Source organism: Mirounga angustirostris, unplaced genomic scaffold, assembly GCF_029215605.1.
Source record: "Mirounga angustirostris isolate CCGP_5_RB_7025 unplaced genomic scaffold, mMirAng1.0.hap1 SCAF_4, whole genome shotgun sequence".
Lineage (NCBI taxonomy): Eukaryota > Metazoa > Chordata > Mammalia > Carnivora > Phocidae > Mirounga > Mirounga angustirostris.
The window spans coordinates 104,971,226-104,989,079 of NW_026991712.1; positions in this window are offsets into that span (position 1 = coordinate 104,971,226).

The window sequence follows — 17,854 nt, forward strand, 5'->3', positions numbered from 1 at the left end:
GGCAGAGAGAGAGAACAAGCAGAGGGAGCTGCAGGCAGAGGGAGAGGGAGAAGCAGACTCCCCACCAAGCAGGGAGCCCGATGCGGGGCTCGATCCCAGGACCCTGGGATCATGACCTGAGCCGAAGGCAGACACTTAACCCACTGAGTCACCCAGGCGCCCCATACTTAAGCTTTCAAATTTCTGGTATTTGCCGTCAAATTACTACATAGGAAGATGGCACCAGTTTATAGTAAAACTACCTTTATTCCTTAATCTTACTTGCACTTAAAAACCAAAAATTGTATCATTAATGAATGCTAAAGCTATGGGTTAAGCTTTAATGAGAAATATGGTATTTATGAATTTTAAAATTATTTCCCTGAAAATTTATATGTATTATAAGCCAAAACTAGTGATAGTACTATTCAAATAATTGAAGTTAACATCACCAGTAATGAGACAAGATTTACTAGAAATAATACAGCCTCACTTTAACGGTGTTCTTGCCAAAATTTACACATACCCTGATAGAACCATGAGGAAACATTAGATCAGTCCAAACTGAGGGGCATTCTACAAAACAAACTAGCCTATCAGGTTCAAACTGGCAAGATCAAGAAAGATAAAGAGGTAGGGAGGAGGGAAACAGAGGAAGGGAGACACAGAGAGAGAGAGAGAGAATAATAAAGTAAATGGAGCAAACTATAAATTGTTGAATCTGAGTAAAGGGTCTTTAGTAGTTCCTTTTACTACTGTAACTTTTCTGCAAATCCAAAATTATATCAAAATTAAAAATTAAAAAAATTGTCAATAGGATAAAAACAAATTAAAACTTTAAAAAATCTGGTTAAATATGTTGTACATTACAGGCAGTCCTCAATTTTCAGGATATTGTGAGACCATAAAATAATCTGCAAGCTGAAAACACGCAAAACAATCTTAAAAGTCAATGAGAAAAACTGTGACTGTTCTATGATTTTTGAAAATTTTTGTCAAAACATTAAAGTCTCTTAATGTCAGTTATAAATGGGTAGGGAAATGACAAAAAGTGAAACTAATATTTATTTTGTACACTGTAATTTAAAACATTAGAAACACTGATCTCTTCATAAAAAGTTACCAAGATTAGTTTGCAGAGTGTTTGCCTTTCTCTGACGAGGCAAATGGTCTTATTCTTTTCTACAATTGAATCAGCTCCAACATCATATTCCTTGCATTTTTAATGCCATGAAATATTTCTAAATGTTTCTTTTTTAAAAAGATTATTTATTTATTTATTTATTTATTTATTTATTTATTTATTTAGAGAGCAAGCAGGTGGGCAAGGGGCAGAGGGAAAGGGAAAGAGAACCCCAAGCAGACTCTGTGCCCAGTGAGGAGATGGAGTGGGGCTCAATTGTACCACCCTTTGATCATGACCTGAACTGAAATCAAGAGCAGATGTTCAACCGACTGGGCCACCCAGGTGCCCCCAAATGTTTCTTACATGTGAAGTTTTTTTGCTGGTGTCACTTCCCCTGGAACATCCTCATCATTTCAACAAGATCATTTTCCTCATTTATGTTGCTAATTTCACCTTCATTAAGTTCCCATAGCTACATATCCAATCCTCTGAACAGAGCAATGTCAACATCACCACAGTCAGCTATTTCCTTCTATAACTCATTTTTCATTCACTTCAAATTTCACTTCTGGTATCATTTTGTTTCTTTGCTGCACTTTCATATGTATTGGCCAATTTCCTATTTCTATCATTTATTTTTGTAAAATATCAAGTGGGTTCATCACTGGGAGAAAAGGAGGCAACACAACTTCATGTTTTGCTCTCTGTACATGAACTAAGTGAGAAATGCACAGTGACTAATCACTGATGGACTTCGAATAAAGTGGTCAGTGATCATGATATACACCTGTTATGAACTGCGGACTGAAGAGATAGTAAAGAAATTTGTGCTTTATGCATTTACTCACAGTTATTATACTGTGGTGGTGGAAATTTGCACCTTGTTCTTAGAGGATGGGCATCATTTACCTAAACCATGGTAACTGAAATTTGTGCATCAAAGAACCATATGAAAACAAGGACTGCCTGTATTTCGCTTTGTGATGTTAATAGCAAAATATATCTTCACCTTGACAATAATGAATTTTTTAAGTAGATAAAAACATTCTGAAAATTCTTTGATATGATACGTTTGAATTTTTATTACTTCCATGTGGCAACTATGGGTTTCCAGAAGCTCAAATGTGGATCACAAAATCAGGGTTTTACTTTTAGCTCTGCCACTAATGTGTCACATGATGACGACAAATCACAAAAATTCCCTTGAATGCTTGAATCATCTTTAAAAAGAAGATTGGAATACGTTTTTTTCTAAAACAGTTTCATCTTATGGCTGCTGTCCTGGCCTTGTTATTTATAGCTCCTTTTCCCCTCTCAAAATTGTCCCAATTCTGTGTCAAAAGTTTTGTCTTTAAACTATAAATATTATTTCTGACATAGTAGAATTGGTACTAAAGTGTTGTAATTGTTATTTACAATTATAAGAACATCTAATTTGCTAATTACAAAAAACAAAAACAACTTCAAAGATGACCTTTAAAAACATTGCATGTGTGAGCTCTATTCCTTACATTTTCTGTCTTGTACATTTTTGCAAGTCATATCAAGTTCTTATAAAGTTTACAACTTTTTATCACCTCTCATTGCAAACTCATTTTTACCACTGAAAAAAGCTCTGTTGTAATTCACCTGATGTCACTAATCATATTATATGAGCAGTGACCTGTTCTATGCCAGCAAGGAGTAAAAAGGCCATATAAAACAATGATCTGAGAGTTCTGTACCTTCCTGGTTGTCCCTTTGATAGATCTGAATTCAGAAACATGATGATATTGGTTCAAAAACTGAGTTATATATTTTTAAAAATATTTAGATATTTTAATATGGTTCAGAACAATGGAAAAACTAACAAAGTTTACATGGAAGACTTTTAACTTTGTTATGTAAGAACTGTTCCAGCAATTTCACTGTAATTATCTCCAACATTTACTTCAAACAATAGCACTAATAGATTAAGATAGTAATAATCTTCCTACAGATCTCTCAGGTTTCCAAATGTGTGTATTGAACACAAACACCCTTAATTATATCTTAATCTTCACTCTAAGCTACATTCAAGCAGAAAGATGTTGTATGCAATTTGATGACAATAAATCATGAATTTAGGCAAGATATACATTATACTTTCTTTACTTAAATCCTAAAAAGAAATAGCAAAATACTTTATCTGAATGTTATTTCATATTTAATGTTTTGACATATTTGATACCCGATCCATCTTTCTGACCTTTCTAATCACATGCAAACTTTTTAAATTTGGGTTTGAAGATCAAGGTCAATACCATATTTTCCTTTGTAATTTTTGTCTCTTGACAAAGTATTTTTGTCTTCTTATGAATTATTTATAGCAAGATTTAAAACTTTAAGTCCTACTTAATTTCATATATAAAATGTTACCTTTACTTTAAAAAAAAAAGTTATATGGACATTAATATACTCTGGAACTTCCAGGTGACATAACAACATAATACATAGTACTATAATTTAATCCCGAATAACTGAATTCTAGGACCAAGATTTTGGTGTATGGTTTACAAATTATATAATAATGACCCATGTATAGTAACTAGGATTTATTTATTTGTTTGTTTGTTTATTTGATAATTATGGTTTATCTCAAAGATATCCTCTAGCATCCTACTTTGGTCAAACTTCTTTAATGGAACATATGTGCATAAATGTAATACATTACAAGTCTCTGTAAATTTTCAACTATTCAGTCAGCCAAAGACATTTTTATCTTTAAATATTTGGCTTGACCTCATTTATTATAGTATTTCAGTATTTTTAAATATTGGATGTTGTAGACAAGAACACTGAACATTCATGTTACCTGGGTTGGCCAAACCAAGTAACCCTTTACTCTGACCCTCATCTTCCAAGTGTAAAATGGAGGTATCAGATTACATTATTTCCAAGGTTCCCATTTCAGATATTTCCTTTTTTTTTATTATGTTCAGCTAGCCAACATATAGTACATCATTAGTTTTTTTTCTTTATACTTACGAGTATCTATTATACACATCAGACCCTATCAGATATTATGTATATATTTTTATTATGTACATTTTTAAAAATATAATATATAGTCAGCGTCTTAAAGAACATAGGAAGTTAAATAATACAATTACATGAAAGAAGTATCACAAATTCAATAAAGGCTCCAAAGAAGAGGTGAAGCTTGAAGTGAATCTGAAATCATTAGGTTTTGATGTAGTGTTCAACAATTCATTAGTTGCATATAACACCCAGTGCTTATCACAGTATGTGCCCTCCTTAATACTCATCACCTGGCTACCCCAATGAAAAATTAGACAAAATTTTTGAAGAAAAGCTATACTGACCATAGTTTCCCCAAGTAAAATAGAGCATACTAGCTATCAGAGATTTAATATGCACAATGAAAATAAAAGATTATTTAAATAGGGTTTGTCTTATAATTTCTAAGGGTAATAAAAAAAATGAAGACAGAGTTATAATTTATTTTATGCCTATTATATGTTGTAAATGTGAACTATTTTAAAAATATTTTCTTTAGTGGTGCCTGGGTCACTCAGTCGTTAAGCATCTGCCTTAAGCTTGGGTCATGATCCCAGGGTCCTGGGATCAAGCCCAGTATCACATCGAGCTCCCTGCTCAGTGGGAAGCCTGCTTCTCTCTCTGCCACTCCCTCTGCTTGTGTTCCCTCTCTCACTGTGTCTCTCTCTGTCAAATAAATAAATAAAATATTTTTAAAAATATTTTCTTTAGCACAGATAAATATTTTATTACCATTTTAAAGATGAGGAAAATGATGCTCAAAGAAATTGTGACTTGCTCAAAGTCACATGCTTCATAAAAGACATAATCAGAACTGTAATCCTGATCTCACTTCAAATAGCATGCTCAAAGATCATTCTGTGCGGTAGTCAAGTAGTCAATTATGAGAAAATTTTATGTTTTTTTAACACCTCCAATCTTTTCTATTTTTGTATATCTTTTCCAAAGTAATAATAGGCAACACAGTTACTGTAGTTTTTTATTGCTGCTGTAATAAATTACTACAAATTCACATAAATTTATTATCTTATAATTACATAGGTCAGAAATTTGACATGGGTTTTACTGTGCTAAATAAAATCAATGTGTCAGCCAGGTTCCACACACCATTTCAAGCAGTTAACATGAATCAGTTTATTTAGTCCATGCCACGAAAATAAGAGGTTAACATTTTCCCAATGCCTATTTCAGAGAAAAGGAAATCAAAACAAAATGTATTTAAGTAACTTGTCTAAGGTCATGCAGTTAGTTATGTTAGTTAGTCATGTTAGAGCCAGGATAATAATAATTAGCAATAAAATATTTGAAAGGAGAACCAGCCTCTGATCTAATTTCCTGGGATCAAAAAAAAAAAGTTACTAAGAGAACATATTCGACTTCATAGTTGAGAAGAGAGAAACCCAGGAAGGAAAACAATGAGTTGTTTCTACTCTAGAAAAAAGAAAACAGTAAGCTGAATTTCTATGGCCAATGATACTTATGGAGAAACTGTCCTAGGTGCAAGAAATTGATCCAGGAGCTAAGATCTTACTACCTGCTGCCACATTTCTTAGATAAAGACTACCAAGCAACTTTATTTTCACTCTATTACCCACTCCAAATTTTCCACTATGAAAATGAGATTTCTACCTGGCTTCTAGAAAACTACCACTTTCTGTATTTTCGATATATCCCCTATATCTGGACTCTATTATCAGTAGATTTTGGAACTCCTGGGTGGCTCAGTCAGTTAAGCATCTGCCTTTGGCTCAGGTCATGATCCCAGGGTTCTGGGATCCAGCCCCGCATTGGGCTCCCTGCTCAGCGGGAAGCCTGCTTTTCCCTCTTCCACTCCCCCTACTTGTGTTCCCTCTCTTGCTGTGTCTCTCTCTACCAAATAAATAAATAAAATTTTTTAAAAAAACTATTTTTAAAGGAAAATTTTGGTATTTTCTCCACTCTAGTCAAATTCCTCAAAATGTCAGAAAATATAGTATAAATAGAAATAAATTAATAACAATACAAAAAGCAAGAAAGGATGGCTTCAGTGAATTCCATTTTGATAAGTTCCACAAATATAGAGAGCAGAACGGATGAAATTGATGGAGGAATAAATACATAGAAATGTAGAGCCTAAAATACACATAAAAGAAAATTACTATAAAGGTAAGAGCACTTCCAGAAATAACCCAAATTCATATTCATCCCAACACAATGCCAAATAGCTGCTGAGAGGAGCATTTTGCCCAAGTAAACAATGCCACAAATAATATCTTTAAAAAGTGAAAGATCCTCTGAGAAGGAACCTAGATAAAATGCTAGGGTTGGAGAGAACAGCAGAACATTTCTGCTGAGAATCCACAAAGGCATTTATGAAGGAAAAAATCAAAGGGGATCAATTGACTCTTTCCAGTCTAGCAGGAGGGTTGTTCTTTCTAGTTATGAAAGTTTCCCAGAGGAACTTTCCACTTTCAATCAAGACTTTATCTGTACCATTTTGCTGTATTCAATGTCACCTATAACTTTCGCATTATCAAATCTAATATTCAATTATTCATCTTCTCAGCATCATTTGAATAGATAAATCATAATCACTGCCTCCTGCTGGAAATATTTCTTTCACTTGACTTCTGAGGTATTAAACTTTTCTGCTTTTCTTACTTCCATAGTGTTCCTTTCTTGAACCTCTTCCTTTCTACAACTACAGTCATTTGCTAGGTGAATAAGTCCATCTCACAACTTTAAATACTAATAATGATAATGAATTTCAGATCTATATCCACAAGAGGCCCTCATTTTAAATTCCAGACTTATATATCTGACAGTCTACAGGACAACTCAACTTGGATATCTAGTAGACAGCATACTTGTGACATGCAAAACCAAAATATTGACTGTCCCTCAGAAAGCTGTTCCTACTTGTGTGTTTCTAATTGTACTAAATAGTCCCAACTTGAACATTAATTACTGAAGCAGGCAACTTGGAATCATCATTAACTCTTCTTCCTCTTTCATACTCCCATCAAATCCATTACAGAGTCCTGTTATCTCTATCCAAATTTGACTACTCAAAGTTAACAATTTCTTTTTTTTTAAAGTTAACAATTTCTAACTATTCTGCTACCACTATTTCACTTTATCAATAGATGCAAATAACTCACAAGTATCAAGAAGCAGATGACATTCAACAATATAAAATGAATACAACAAAGATTAGCACAATAAAAAAGAATATGAAAATCAGAAATCGGTATTCTTCAAGAGGATCATTAGAAAAAAATTGAAAAATAAAGTTTTTTTCATTACCAATATTTAACTCTAGTCAAAGTTTTGATCAATGAAATTTTTTGAACTTTTATATTAATACTTGCAGATGAATTTTGTTTAAAATTCTGCATTCAGGTTAATTGTGCATTGAATAACTAGTTGAATTGAATTATTAAATCATGGGTTACTTACCTATTTTCCATACAGAAGCACATTTACTTGTCTCAATTTTTTTCTACCCTGGGACAAAGAGTGATAGAAGTTATCTGATTTTACTCTTCATCTTGGCCATAAGTGCAAGAATTTCTCTCTCATAAATAACCAGACTTTCTATGTCACAGAGTAGGTAAGCTTCAGTTTAACTAGATGTGATCCAATTAATTTTTAAAGTGGTTGTGCCAGCTAATTCTCACTCTAGCACCACTTTTAAGTTCCTGTTCCCACTTGCAAGCCAACACTAGATATTATCAGTCTTAAGAATTTCTGCAAATCTAATGACAGATAAGTAGTGTCTCACTACCTTGATATGTATCCCATTGTTTGTTAGGAAGACTGAATAGCTCATCAACTTTTATTTTTCTTCCATTTCTCCTGTTGTATATTTTTGTTTAAAAAAATTATTCTTTAACTCCAATATAATAAGCATATTTTCAAAAGATTATAAAGATACGTTTCTGTATTTTTGCTTGTGTTTTAATATTCCACCATTTAAAACTGGCATGATCTTGGAAAAATCACCTATTCTAAACCTCAGTGGTCTCATCTGTAAAATGGGGATAATAAGGGTTGTTGTGAGGATTAAATGTGCACCTTGCCTTACTTAATTCACTTTATGATTGTATAATTTACTTCTGTTCATTCATGTGGTCCTAGCATGCTAATTCTTAACTGCTGAAAAGCATTTCATCATAGAAATGTCCATGATATTTTTTTCCTTCTGCTCGTAAGGGGAAAAAAATAAGAGAAATCTTTAAGAAATACCATTTGACCTGAACTTTGAAGAATAGACAGACTTTCACCACAGAGACACTAGAGAAAAAATAACTGCTCTTGAAAGGCATTTTCTTTCACCTGGGAACTTTGATCTCAATAGCTTTTACTCTTAACAAAAATAATTTATCTTCTAGTCTTTTTGACTAAAAACATTAAGGTTATTTCAAAATCCTGGTTCATTCAATGTTAAAAATGGTTAGAACAATTATAGTGGCCATATTTCTTTGCAGATACACCCCTAATTGAACTTAAAAAAAAAAAAAGCCTCTGCATTTTAATGGTTTTGCTTTGTGGAAAATGAATTTTAATGAAACAGTCAAGTGAAGCTCCAGTGATTAAGACTTCTGTCACTTTTGGTTTGGTTGAAAGTGGTTTTCAGTAGGTTGTTAAAGAACCTCCTCTTTGGAACAATAGAGCATTCTTAAAAAAAAAAAATTCTTTTCTTTTTTCTTGGAAAAAAAATAGAATGCTATTTCAAAAATGCATTCTCATCTTTTGTTACTGCAAACATTATTTTATTAGTGGCCTTTTTGGACTGATACTTTAAAATCATGTTTTCTGTACCTAAAACTTTTCCCCTTAAAATAGAGCAGGTTTTCATTTTTTGACTATATTTAAAGGCAAATAAATCTGATATGTTAGAAATCATGTAAATTAAACCATAATCATTTGTAAAGTTACTCATTTCAAAGTATAATAAAATGTTTCTAAAGTTCTTGCTATTTAAATTATTAATGTATATTATCTTCATTCTATAGACCAAAAAGATAATGAGATTCAGCTCATGTTCAAATACTCTTACGTATAATAAATTACTTCCTTAAATTGTTTTGAATTCTAAACCTTCTTTTCCTGGAGATACGTCCTTGTATAAACATATTAATGCTTATTGAAAGAATTCTTAGAACATAAACAACTCTTCCAAGGAAACACATGAGAAATATAAAAAAAAAAAAACCTGTGGCATTTTTAGTTGAATGTTCTTGAATTAAACACTTATTTTTTTTGTTTCTTTTCTTTTTCTTTCTTTTCTTTTTTTTCCAAATGAGCCATATAGAATCAGTCTGGGTTTGGAAGATGATGTTTTATGAGATTATACTGAAAACATCAATATTCTTACTCAGGATATTCTCTGTTCGATAAGAAAAATACATTTACTTTTCTGCTTTGCTCTTAGTCTCTTAGATTTAACTTAACTAGTGAGGAAGCCAAAAAGATGTTGTGATGGGTTCAAAGTATTAAAAAGGTAGAATATTCTCAGGCAATATACAAAGAAAATGTTAGGATAAGATTGCTGAGTTACATATATAAAACTGTTTAAAGTGCAACAGGCCATAAATATTTGAAGCTATATATGACACTGGGCAGAAATTATTTGCATCTCTATTGGACAAAAATCTACAAGTTAACAAGTAACTCCACTACATATGGGACTTATGATCAATAATAAGGAAGAAATTAACTTACTACTTTCTCTAGGCTATCCCTGTAATAGCCTTGGCCCACATATGATATTGAAGGTATGCTCCCACCTTGTTGTGTCTTATTTCCAAATTGTGGATAATTTTTCTTATACTCATAAGTCTTCTGGTACCTGAGACAGTTGCAAAACTTAGTTTTGTTGACAAATTGTTAGTGTTTTCATTCTTTTTCTCTCCCATACTGTTAGTGTTACCCTCTCTCATTTTCACAAAGAACAGGGGTTGCTCCAAACAGTGAACAAAGCACAATTGCCATTTTTTCTTTTATTTTTTCTGAATTTCAGAACTTAACATTGAACATTTTTCCACTTAGGGAACCCCAATACTTTATTTTACTTTCTCAATCTAAAATTTTTCTGTGGTAATTTCATAGCAGCAAGAATTGTCTTACGAATCACAAATCATCAAGTCAAGAGTTTTGTGTTTGTGTGATTGCTTTGTTTTGCTTTGCTTTTTAAACAGGGAGTAATAACATACCAACTAAAATTAGAAAATATATCTTATTCGTTTTCTCTGAAGCTGAACTTCCAATAGAATTCTTAAAGAAGTTTCCGCTTAGGTTGAGCCCAGAGAAATTACATTTGCAGTCATTAGTAAAGGACCATCATGTAGAACCTCTAGACATTGGAGGCTGTGCTTCTAAAGTAAGAAAATAGCCCATTCTTCCTTTCTATTTTTTTGTTTTTGTTTTTGTTCTAAATTGATAGCAATTTCTGCAGTTATCTCCTACTTAAATACATTCTAATGTCTGTCCATTTAGAAGATATCACAAAATTTTCATTTCATAAAAAAGAGAGATTCATGGTAATATGATTACTTAATTAAAAATAATTTAATGTGCTAAATTAACTGGGTGTTGAAAGGAGACTGGAAGAGTTACCTGGCAATTGATCAAGGTGCTTTATCTTTTAAGACAATACTCATATAAAAATATCTCATAAATCTGAAAGGCCGATTACTTTAGCAGTAGTGGGAACGTTTTTACAAAAGAAAATTGAATTAATGAGAAAGGGATTTTTAATGATACTGAAATGTGGTTTTCCTGAGCTTTTCCTCTTAGGTATCATTATGTGGATCATACGCATATTTTGTTGAATGTGTTTAAAGAGAGCAAGAGGAACTCTCCTCGGGTAGTCTCCACGGTATTTTAAAACTAAAGAACTTCAGTAGAGAGACAAGCAATAAATATCAAAATAGCTTTACACATTTTGTGATGATATGCCTTTAGTATAAATAACACTGTTGTGTGTTGACTCTTATTTATCATATGAATATAAATTGAGTTTTTTATAGCCATTACAAATAATTTCACTCTAAGAATCTTTGTTAGTCTTTGGAGGCATTAGGTGGACACATCTAATAACCAGAATCATGCTGACTATTATTCTGTAATAAATGAACTGACCTAATATAAGAGCATACATTCAATATTTATCCAAAATTTGACCTCTTGTAGTTTGATGACACGATCATACAACTCTGGTATGTACCGAACTCCTTGGAAGATAGATATATACTTTTCCTTTGAACTAAAACTTACAAAACTTCATACAAGAAATACTTTGCATGGGGATAGATAAAACCATCTTTGTGACATCAGGTGCTCAGAACCAACACCTTTAAAAGGATGTTTTAAGGGCTTATCAGTGCTTTTGATCAATGCAATTAGGTTTTTTGTGACACTGGCTGATTAGTAAGAAATAAAGAGTCATGTAATGATGTTCAAAAATAAGTTTTCTCTGACAAATACAGTTAACAGACTTGATGCTATGAGAATTAGAGAAGATATTTCCCCCAAATATGTGTCTACATTACCTAAATCCCTATATATCCATATAATGAAGCTGGAATTGGTTCCATAATTGCTAACATTTTTATGTGACTTGTATCACGTGTTTACAGAACTACTCTATGGCATTTCTACAGAAGTAATTTAATAGAATATCATTTACAATCATGCTGGAGACAGTTATGTTATACCTCTGTTACATGAAGTTATATATACATTTATGATTAGAAAGGAAAGGATAACATGGACTTAGAAATCAATCCCAAAATTCATTAACCCAGAAATGTCTCTTTATGATAATGTAAGAAAGTGAGATATAAGTCCTTTACCAATTTTGTTGGAAGATAAGAGAAACACTTGTCATATGATTATCTATTTTAATAAAATAACTTCCTAAAATAATTAATAAAATTAGTACTCTTACAAGGATTTATTGCATTACAGAAAAGGGGTATAGGGCTTGGGCCAATTTATAGATTATAGTTACAGCATCTACCAACTGAGGTTGGAAACTTTACAGATACCACTTCTAAGGTTGACAACATGAGTGGATAAAAAAAGGAATAAATGTTCCCCTGAAAAATATATTGGATTTATTACAAAAGGTAAAATATGTGGCTGGATAGACTATTAATCTAAAACAAAATGTTTGTATATACAAAACAAAAGCCTTGATTGAGGTTGTAGAAAAGTATGCTGGTGTAGAAATGTCTTTAAGACATTGTTTTCTGTTCCTATTGCCATCCTTACAGTAGGTTAGGCATTCAAGAATGAAGCTTGCCACAACAAAGATAAACCAATTTCCAGTCTAAAGGAACCATTTACAATAACCCAGAGTTCCTGTAGCCATTCTACAATGAGGAAACTTGCCTAGGTTGTTCCTTAAAAACCATCTTCTTCAATCTCCTTCTATATAAAATGACTAAAATAGCTAGTCATTCTCCTTCACATTGAAATGGTCCAAGGGCAAATCACTGATAAAAATACATATTTATCAATATAACAAAAGGGTCAAGTGTATTTATCTTTTTGATTGCATAGTTTGCATTCTGTTGTGTCTCCCCTATATTATACTGATTTTAATTTTCTTTCCTTTTAATTTATTCTTCACAGCCAGTCTATTTAATTAGAGTCTGAAAGATGCTTCCTTTTAATGATTTTCTTTGCATATTTCACCTCTTTCAATTACAGTTACCTAAATAATTATTCTGGAATGTGGGAGATTATAACCCTAAACTGAGACCATTTCCAATTTCAACAGTGGCAGAAATGTGCAGAGTTCTTTTCTTGTTTTTAAGCTGATAGTGTTTTGAAAGCAAAAGAAATATTAGCCAAGACAGGCAATGAAAATTTTATGATTTAAGAGCACAATGCCTTCTCTACAGAATTACTATGGTTTGCAGCAAATTCCACATCAACTATGAAATATAAAAGTAGAGAGGTCTATTATTATTTACTGTTACACTCACATTGTTTCAAAATAGAATATATATTAATTCAGACATCTGACATTGCTTGACATCAACACAGCATGACCTAGCTTCTGAGTTCTCTGCCTTGATTTCTTTTAACCAAAATAGAAATACATTTTCTGTATTTCCTCAGATGTTAATAACAAGGAATTTGAGAGGAAAAGAGGCACCCACTTTCAAGTAGTTAATTAGCTTATCCAAGAAATGAATAATGGACCCAGGTACTATTTTGTAACACTTTTAGTCACAATGTTTAAAAGACACAACATTTCTTATTGTCAGTGTTGCTTCTATTTTTACCTGAAAGGTTTCTATATATTCAAGGAGAGTATTTTTAGATTTTAAGCAATTTAAAGAAATACAGAAGAAGTTTGTGTTTGATATAGAGATCAGCATCTTTCAAAGCCATTCTTTGATTTGCTTTATCCAGAAATTCTCTCAATGCAGGTAAAAATATCTATTCATGCCTATGTAAATTTAAAGTGTCCCAAATTAATTGTTTGAATATGTCTTCCATAAACGTTTGAAAAATGTCAGATATATTATTGACATATTATTTCATATAGTAAGATGGGTGATTTTTAATAAAATTGAGCCCAACATTTATGTAAGTATTGAAAAGAGTTGTCATTAATACACAAAACCTTACTTCTTGCCATAATATCCTTATGGGCAAAGCACGAACTAAGTTTAAAGTTACCTACTTCTATTTCCAAGGTCAGAGAGCAAACCATATTTTAAAGGAAAGGAATCTTGATACATAATCTACATTTTTTTCCAAAGGATAACATGGCCATATATGGCAACATTCAATAGTAGCATGAGAACTGAAAAACAAACTAAAGCACTGTTTTCATTAAAATGTGGATATGCAAATCACCATTCTCAAATAGGTCATCTTATGTAATTTTTTTTTTTTTGCAGAAACTTCATGTCACTTGGATTTTTAGCAGAAGTGGCATGCTTTGCTCCAAGCTAACCATTCACTGGACTGAGACAAGCAGATGCTTACTATGATGGGCATTTGCAACTATAATTTGGGCCTTTGTTGATCAGACATGAGATCTGGAGAAGGGACTGACATTTGATTAGTGAAGTGGTGACAGGACAAAAATTGTTTTGTGCATTATAGCTGTTGCCATTTGGAAGATGCTGAAATAAATCTGTGCCCAAGATTCATATTCATCAGAAAACATGTCTGTGAACTAGTTTTTAAATAGCCATCAGGACACATTTCTGAAATGCTCTACTGCAAAGCTTAATTTCTATTCACAAAATCTCTACAAATGCTGTCACCTGATGTGTTAGCATAGACCTTTTTCATTGTTTTATAATGACTCAAATATTTTATGTTAAAATATTGGACTTCTATTATGTAAATAAAGTACTGTGAAAGACAATAAATAAGCACGTATTGAAATGATTAAAATACATGCTTTCTATATGATTTAGTAAGTTGCTTAACTTTAGAGAAAAATGTCACAGTAACTTTATTATTCTGCCTGGAAGGTATTAGCATGAAGGATATTGAATAGAAACAGTCTAACCAATTACTCCTCTTGTCCTACAGTTTAGTTTTGTGTTTTGAGTGTGGGAAAAAAGGCAATAACCAAAATGAGAACCACAATATCAATGGGTTTCATGGCCATGAGTGAGGTTATCTGAATGTCAACAAATCAATAAAAGACCTCTTTGAGGGGCGCCTGGGTGGCTCAGTTGTTAAGCGTCTGCCTTCAGCTCAGGTCATGATCCCAGGGCCCTGGGATCAAGCCCCACATCGGGCTCCCTGCTCAGCGGGGAGTCTGCTTCTCCCTCTCCTGCTCCCCCTGCTTGTGCTCTCTCTCCCGCTGTATCTGGCTCTGTCAAATAAATAAATAAAATCTTTAAAAAAAAAAAAGACCTCTTTGACCTAATTGACTGTAATGTTTTAAATGACCATCCTGATTAAAGATTGCATGACTGCTGAAAAGTTAATGTCATTTATTTCATCAAGAAACAGTGTGGCACAGGCAAAAGTCACTTGGTTAAAGTCAAGAATCCTGTTTCCCAGTATCACTCCAACCACCCACTGAATGATCTTCCTTAAATTCTCAAACACTCAGTTCAATTGTATGATGTTTCCTCTGGCTAGAGGCTATGTAAGCACTTTCTTTTACCTATGCTTCTGGGAATACTTTATCATTTCTCATAGACTGCAGATAAAATAGCTCTTGCTTGTACCTTTGGATTATCATAAATTTGAGACAAATTTGTTTAATTAAATAAGTCTACCTTTGGGACACCTGGATGGCTCAGTTGGTTAAGTGTTGGCCTTTTGCTCAGGTCATGATCCCAGGGTCCTGGGATCCAGTTCCCCCCTGGGATCCTTGCTCAGTGGGGAGCCTGCTTCTCCCTCTGCCTGCCACTCCCTCTGCTTGTGCTCTCTCTCTCTCTCTGACAAATAAATAAATAAAATCTTTAAAAAATAAAAAGGTCCACCTTTGTGTATATATATATATATACCATATCTTCTTTATTCATTCATTGGTCGATGGACATTGGGGCTCTTTCCTTAATTTAGCTATTGTTGATAATACTGCTATAAACATTGGGGTGCATGTCTCCCTTCAAATCAGTATGTTTGTATCCTTTGGGTAAATATCTAGTAGTGCAATTGCTGGGTCATAAGGAGTTCTATTTTTAACTTTTTGTGGAACCTCCATACTGTTTTCCAGAGTGACTATAATTTGCATTCCAACCAACAGTGTAGGAGGGTTCCCCTTCCTGTAATTTAAGAAAAAAACAGATGAACATAGGCAATGAAAAAAAAAAGTCCACCTTAAGTAGGAATATAAACAGGTAAAATTGTTATGTTTAATAACCTACATGACTTAAATAGATCATTAATATTTATAAGAAATCCTATAAAGGCAAAAAGGGTTTTAATCATAGAAATGTGTAAGTTAAAAGGTGGCCATGATATTTCTGCTCCTAGTATGGCTGACTAACTCCTAAAAGAACAACCATGCAACAAATAGTAACTATAAAGCCTGGACAGAATATTTAGAAAACAAAACAAAGCACACAACAGCTACCTGATCCACTAGGTGAACAAATAAAAGCAGACTGGAGAGAAGTTGAGACTTGGATGAAGAGAACAGAGCTTGAGAACTTCTCTTTTTATCACATTTGGCCAAATGGTAGGCTCTCCAGTCTGAACCATGTGAGTTAACTAAAACTCTGATGGAAAACACAATGTCATACTGGCTAGCAGAATTAGAGGACAGTGTTCAAAGCACCACAGCCACTAAAAAGTGAGGATGTAAATCCTTGAAAAAAAGATGCCAGAAAACAGAAGCTCAAATTAGGCTAATAGCCAAATACCTGATTGACCTTTGAACTACACATGCACAGAACAGACTCAAAGCAGACAAGGAAATCAGAGACTGTAGTTTAGTTTACCAAAGTTAAATGCTGCTTAGAAAATTACTCTTTGGCAGAACCTAACAATCCAAATGTTCTACAACATAGAATTTATAGTGCCCAAGATGAAATCCAGAATTACATATCACAGAAACAAGAAAATATGAACCATTCTTTTTTTTTTAAGATTTTATTTATTTATTTGACACACAGAGAGAGACAGCAAGAGAGGGAATACAAGCAGGGGGAGTGGGAGACGGAGAAGCAGGCTTCCCAGTGAGCAGGGAGCCTGAAGCGGGACTCAACCCGAGGACCCTGGGATCATGACCTGAGCCAAAGGCAGACGCCCAATGACTGAGCCACCCAGGTGCCCCAATATGACCCATTCTTAAGAGAAAAAAATAATAATGCAATAGAGACCTATACCAAATGAAACAAATATTAGAATTATGGAGAAAAACTTTTAAACACAATTATAACTGCTTGAGGAAGATGGATTAATAGAAGAATGGAGAGAGGGATAGATATGCAATAAACATGTGTGGTAAAATGGTAACTATAGAATTATGTTCAATTCAAATTCCTTTCAATTTTTATGTACATTTGAATTTTTTCCATAATAAAAAGATGAAAAATAAATGCTTTACAGGAATGAAAAGTATAATAACCCTGAAGAAAAGTATTTGTCTATGTTACTAAAATAACGTTTAGTTTACTAAATTTTCCATATGCTTATAAAGTTTATATTTATAACCAAGAGCTTGAACAATTGACTATTATCAGGAAAAAGAAGAGCTGGGTCATAGAGTGAAAATGTTCAAGCTTGAAAGCTAAAAAAACTGTTTTACATAACTGTTATTCTTTTCCCAACTGACATTGTTCAAGTCAATTTCCTCTGAGTTTATATTTCTTAAATTTATAAAATGTAGTTCATTTTACATATCGCCTAGAAATTATTGCAAAACAAAATGAAAGAATGTATTTTAAAAGCATTATATCAACTTAGAAGCATGCTTGAAAAGTGATCATTGTATAAGAAGTAAAAACTATATATATCTGGCCTATATCAAGGAGTCTCTAAGTTAGTTATCTATTGTGTATTGTGATGGCAGTAAAGGACAGGAAACTAATAATTATGTATAGCAAAGGACTGATGTGAGATACTCTCAGAGCACATGCAGAACGGATTCAAAACTGCCATGGCTAGAGTAATGAACAAATGAAGACAACCAAATATGAAGTTGTGCACAAGAGTTATCTGGAACAAATCACCCCTTGCACCATACTTCTCCACTTGTTCCTCCCTTAAATCCAATCCAATACAGAG